At 45.9% G+C, this 6,513-nt stretch overlaps 1 protein-coding gene across 1 annotated transcript in view; it reads right to left on the bottom strand.

Annotated features, from left to right (window-relative positions):
• Positions 1-4,979, bottom strand: part of LOC106805993 (UPF0669 protein C6orf120 homolog) — an 18,761-nt gene extending 13,782 nt beyond the window's left edge. The window contains exon 1 of the mRNA XM_014807804.1: positions 4,877-4,979. The gene's annotated coding sequence lies outside the window, so the exon portion shown is untranslated. The remainder of the gene's footprint in view (positions 1-4,876) is intronic.
• Between the last annotated feature and the right edge of the window lie 1,534 nt (positions 4,980-6,513).

Raw genomic sequence — 6,513 nt, 5'->3', positions numbered from 1 at the left:
AGATAGCTAGCGGCAACTTCTTCGAATGTTGGATCCATCCCACATATATACCGAGCGGTAGCGAGGGCACTATTCCTTCCCAAGCAACACTATGACAGCATAGTGCCCCCAACAACAGGCATTAATGTTTTTAGTGCATCACATGACTTTGCAATCTACTTTGCAAATATGAAGTGAATAAGACAAAGTTTCTTAAACGAACAATTTCAATTTGTATTAAACTGTCTACGTCACGAATTTCTAGCACCAGCAAGTAGTATATTTGTGTGTTATTTGTACAAAATAAAATGTATGAAAATACAATTAGTGTTTCTGTTTACTTTTCATGCTTATATACCTTCTTTATACTCCCTAATTTGCCGGTGCATTCGATGTAACAAAAGTTACAAAACGCTCAACACAAACACAATCGCCATTAATTCGAAACTCTTGCGTGGCGCCCAGACGAAGGAGATTCGTGACACAATGCGTTATAATAACAATGCGTCGCGCAAGCAATAGTGCCCGCTCAAGCGGGCACTATTGCTTCATAGTACCTGCGACGTTATCCAATGGAATTTCAACGATTTATCACGTGATGCACTAAATAGCAGATATTAGGCATGCCGCGCACAGACAGCTAATGGCTCTAAGGTACTCTTCGATTTAGTTCAGTTTTAGAGAAAGTAGCGCCTTATAAATATTCAAATAAGGCATTGGGATAAAGATTTATCAGCCAAACCTCTCGTAAGTACATGCTCTCTCGTTTTAACATGTAATGTAACAAAGTTATGTCTGTAATTTTTGGTTTGTCGCAATACACAACTTATCATGTGCGACACCAACCAACGGCAATGAAAGCGAAAATGATTTCATTCGACGTTGCGAGGATTTTGAGAAGGTTTTACTGCTTGAAATTATATAAGAGCGGTCATCAGATGCACATTTTTCATATCAAGCTTCTTCTACCGAATATATGCTCTGCATTTTAAATATATAATTTCAACAAAATGTGATTCATCTTAAGTAGTAGATATCTAGCATGTGCGCAGGATAGATCTTATCCGATAATCTACGCATGTTTTGCAAAGTTCGGAAGACCTGGCGCTCTATTATTCCTAGACTAAGCCATTCTTCATACCATTCCACTCGGGGGTATTTGTTCTCTAAATTAAATATCAATTTACGACACACTAGTTATAGTACGACACACTACACATGTGTTGTGTATATCTATGTTATGACAAAATGTTTTAGCTGCGGATTCATCAACGTTGCGTAAAGTGTATTGCTACACAGAGTTTCTACGAAGTACGTACGCCAAAGCTCGTAGGTGCGATTCATCAACGCAGCGTAGCACCTGCGTACGCAAATGTTGATGCCATCGTGGCTGCTGGCTGTTGAGGGGCGTGCCTAGCTAAACCAATCACACTGTGCGACACATACCATAGGAACCAAACTGACGCCTCGATTGTATGTAAACATATGCTCGTCTAGCTCTGTCTACAGGAGTGCTGGGGGATGTGAGAGTTGTCCTCATCAAGGAGCTAAAAATAAAATAAGGTGTTATAATATGTAGCTCCTTGGTCCTCATTTTCGTTTGTATGATTGCGTTCAACACTCGATGAAAGCAGCGACACGTACACGTGCGTGCGTGCGTGTGTACGTACACGTGCGTACGTGCGTGTGTGCTTGTGCACGTACACGTGCGTGCTGCGTCGTGCACGCTGCACGTGCGTGCGTGCGTGCGTGCGTGTGCACGTGCACGTGCGTGCGTGCGTGCGTGTCACGTACACGTGCTGTGCGTGTGTGTAACGTACACGTGCGTGCGTGCGTGTGTACGTATCGTGCGTGCGTGCGTGTGTACGTACACGTGCGTGCGTGCGTGTGTGCGCTGCATGTGCACAGTGCACGTACACGTGCGTTCGTTGCCCTTGCGTTCGTGCGTGCCAGTACCGCTCGGGCACTATACCTTCCCTCTGCAACACTATGAGAGCATAGTGCCCCCAACAACAGGCATTAATATATAAATATAAGTCGCACTGTGTCCATTATACACATTATGCATTTAATTTATAAGCCACATACCCACCAGTCACTTTAATAATGATAAAATTTATAGATCTACGAAATTTTGTTCTCGCGAAAGTGGAGATCTGTACTCGATCATGCCCTGTTTCTGCCAATTACAATGACATTTTGAAAATATTGAATATTATATGTATTGCAAATAAACTTTTAAAATGTAAAGCAAAAACTCCTTGCAGTAGCCTGACATGCAAAGTATATATTCCAACGACACTCTATAATAATGAGAGGATGCCCAGTTTTCCTGGTTGATGGAACACTGATTATATTTAAATCAAACAACAGATGGCGGCACGTATCACACATGATGAGTATGCACCTACACGCGTTCATTAAGCGTATTAAAATATACAGCAGTTCCCTGCCGTTTATTAGCGACGTTTACAGCACGCCTTCGCCCGACACTACGGGAACGCTGCAAGGGGGCGTTAAATTTAAATTAAAGAGCGTTCGTGTGAATAATTACAATGTAGGTATAACTATTGCATTCTCCGGGTAGCTCACTCGTTGACCACGACCAGAAGGAATAGATAGGTGGTGGGTGGATCGACTGACGGATGGACGGACGAATGGAGGGGCTGAAAGACGGATAGACAAACGGACGGACGGACGGAGTGGCTGACAGACAGAAGGACGGACGGACGGACAGACGGAGTGGGTGAACGACAGATGGACACACGGACGGACGGACGGACGGAGTCAGTGACGGACGGAAGGATGCACAGACGTACCAACGCACGGGTAGATAGATGGAAATCTTGCGAAGCGCAAAAAACTAGCATCCACTCCGAAGAAATTCCCGCAGCAGAAGAATTCCGTGAGATGACGAAATGTAATTAGTGTACTGCTCACTTCTCCGGATTGTAAACCCCCGGCCATGTACAATATTAATCCGGCCCCGCACCGCTCTCGCGTTCCCCACGATGATTCCCGCACACCCTCGCCTCCCCGCTTTCTCCTGATCTATGGCCCCACGCACGTACTATTTTCCCCGCGGTTTATTTCACATTACGCCTGTTTCACGACATTCTGTCGTTACCTGATAATTCGGTCTCTAGCGGCCTTGTGTAATCAGCCAGCAAGCCCTGCGTGGTCGATACCCGACAGTGCTGCGGTGCTGCTGCGGGATGGGGAGGGGGGTGCACGACACGCAGACATTGTATCGTATTGTATCGTATCGTATCGTACGGTATCGCATCGTATTATATCGTACGGTATTGTATCGTATCGTATCGTAGCGTAGCGTATCACATTGTATCATATCGTATTGTATTGTATCGTATCGTATCGTATGGTGCCGTATCGTATTATTATGGCATCACATCGCATCGTATTGTATCATATCATACGGCATCATATTGTAACGCAGTGTATCGTATCGTATCATATCATATTGTATATTACCGAATCGTATCGCATCGTATAGAATCATATTGTATCGTATCATATCGTATCGTATCGTGTCATACTGCATCGTATCACATTGCATCGTATGACATCGCATCACATGCCTCGTCTCGTATCGAATCGTATTCATATGACCTTCTCGTGTGGTCCCCATGGCATCACATCTTCATTGACGTTGAAAATAAGCGTGTCTGCAGCTGAACAGTGGTAGTAAAGAGAGATATACAGACATTGGTCTATGTAAGGGCGTGTCTGTAGTTGAACATTATAGCAAGTCGAGGCGTCAGTTTGGTTCCTATGGTATGTGTCGCACAGTGTGATTGGTTTATGCTAGGCACGCTCCTCAACGGCCAGCAGCCACGATGGCATCAACATTTGCGTACGCAGGTGCTACGCTGCGTTGATGAATCGCACCTACGAGCTTTGCGTACGTACTTCGTAGAAACTCTGTGTACGCAATACACTTTACGCAACGTTGATGAATCCGCAGCTAAAACATTTTGTCATAACATAGATATGTACAACACAGGTGTTGTATATATCTATGGTCATAACTAGTGTGTCGTAAATTGATATTTAATTTAGAGAACAAATACCCCCGAGTGGAATGGTATGAAGAATGGCTTAGTCTAGGAATAATAGAGCGCCAGGTCTTCCGAACTTGCGATAACATGCAAAAACATGCGGTAGATTATCGGATAAGATCTATCTGCGCACATGCTAGATATCTACTACTTAAGATGAATCACATTTTGTTGAAATTATATATTTAAAATGCAGAGCATATATTCGGTAGAAGAAGCTTGATATGAAAAATGTGCATCTGATGACCGCTCTTATATAATTTCAAGCAGCAAAACTTTCTCAAAATCCCCGCAACGTCGAATGAAATCATTTTCGCTTTTTATTGCCGTTGGTTGGTGTCGCACATGATAAGTTGTGTATTGCGACAAACCAAAAATTTACAGACATAACTTTGTTAACATTACATGTTAAAACGAGAGAGCATGTACTTACGAGAGGTTTGGCTGATAAATCTTTATCCCAATGCCTTATTTGAATAATTTATAAGGCGCTACGTTCTCTAAACTGAACTAAATCGAAGAGTACCTTAGAGCCATTAGCTGTCTGTGCGCGGCATGCCTAATATCTGCTATTAGTGCATCACGTGATAAATCGTTGAAATTCCATTGGATAACGTCGCATGCAGGTACTATGAAGCAATAGTGCCCGCTTGAGCGGGCACTATTGCTTGCGCGACGCATTGTTATTATAACGCATTGTGTTCACGTCACGAATCTCCTTCGTCTGGGCGCCACGCAAGAGTTTCGAATTAATGGCGATTGTGTTTGTGTTGAGCGTTTTGTAACTGATACTACCTATATATATTAAATATATATACATATCGTGGTGTTCTTCTTGAGCGATTCGATATTGTTTGCTGCCTCGCCTGTTTGTCGTTTTTGACGCATGACCTCAGCCTCAACGTAATCACTACCGGTTCGTTACGGGATAGGCGCGCCATCTATTGCGGAATATAGATGATAACCGCGTACACACGCGCGCGGCGCACACAAACGTACGCATGCACGCACGCACGAGCGCACTCGGGCACGCATACACACTCTCTCAAATGCGTAATTTCAATCATTACAAGGTGCTAAGCGTTTCAAATTGAACTGCATTAAAGTGCAGTTTAGAGCGGTAGTATCTATTTATGCGCACATCTCTATGTCTCTACTATCTGATAAAACCCTGGGGTAGATTCATCAAGCTGCGTACGCAAAATATTTTGCGTAAATCTTGTGTACACAATCGACGTTGCTTAGTTGCGATTCATCAACACAGCTATTTAGTAAATTTTCGTACGATTTCGCGTACGCAAGCGAGACCGTTTTAGGTGCGATTCATCAAGCTAAAATTTACGTAAACCTTTGCTTAACTCTACACGAGCTGACGAGGTGCCGTAAACCACTCGAAATTTCCGCAGGTGTTTCCAGCATACCGCAGCATGCATTATTTTATTGAGAAAACATTATAAAATTACTACTCAACTAAAAATAAATAAATAAATACCATACTACACACACAGGCGGCGCCTTTGACGCTTCTTTTGTCATAGCTTGGCATTGTTTTCGTTATAAGCGAGTTCGTAGTTAGCCGTGTACGTGCACACGCACGCACTTGTACGAGCACACGCACGCACGTGTACGTGCACACGCACGCACGCACACGTGCACAAGCACGCACGCACGCCCGTGTACGTACACACGCACGTGTACGTGCACACGCACGCACGTGTACGTGGACAAGCACGTACGTGCACGTGCACACACACGCACGCACGTGCACATGCACGCACGCACGCACGTGTACGTGCACACACACGCACGTGTACGTGCACACGCACGCACGTGTACGTGCACACACGCACACACATGCACGCACGAACGTGTACGTGCACACGCACGCACGCACGCACGTGTACGTACACACGCACGTGTACGTGCACACGCAAGCAAGCACGCTCGTGTACGTACACACGCACGCACGCACGTGTACGTGCACACGCACGTACGTGTACGTGCACACACACGCACGCACGTGCACATGCACGCACGCACGCACGTGTACGTGCACACGCACGCACGTGTACGTGCAAACACACGCACGCACGTGTACAAGCACGCACGCACGCACGTGTACGTGCACACGCAAGCACGCACGCCCGTGTACGTACACACGCACGCACGCACGTGTACGTGCACACGCACGTACGTGTACGTGCACACACACGCACGCACGTGCACATGCACGCACGCACGCCCGTGTACGTGCACACGCACGCACGCGCGCCCGTGTACGTGCAAACGCACGCACGTGTACGTGCACACGCACGCACGCACGTGTACGTACACACGCACGCACGCACACGTGTACGTGCACACGCACGCACGCACGCACATGTGTACGTGCACACGCACGCACGCACATGTGTACGTGCACACGCACGCACGCACATGTGTTCGTGCACACGCA

The sequence above is a fragment of the Priapulus caudatus genome, unplaced genomic scaffold, assembly GCF_000485595.1.
Source record: "Priapulus caudatus unplaced genomic scaffold, Priapulus_caudatus-5.0.1 Scaffold136, whole genome shotgun sequence".
Classification (NCBI taxonomy): domain Eukaryota; kingdom Metazoa; phylum Priapulida; class Priapulimorpha; order Priapulimorphida; family Priapulidae; genus Priapulus; species Priapulus caudatus.
Note: the sequence above shows the minus strand (reverse complement) of the source record. Positions and strands in the feature narration are given on the sequence as shown.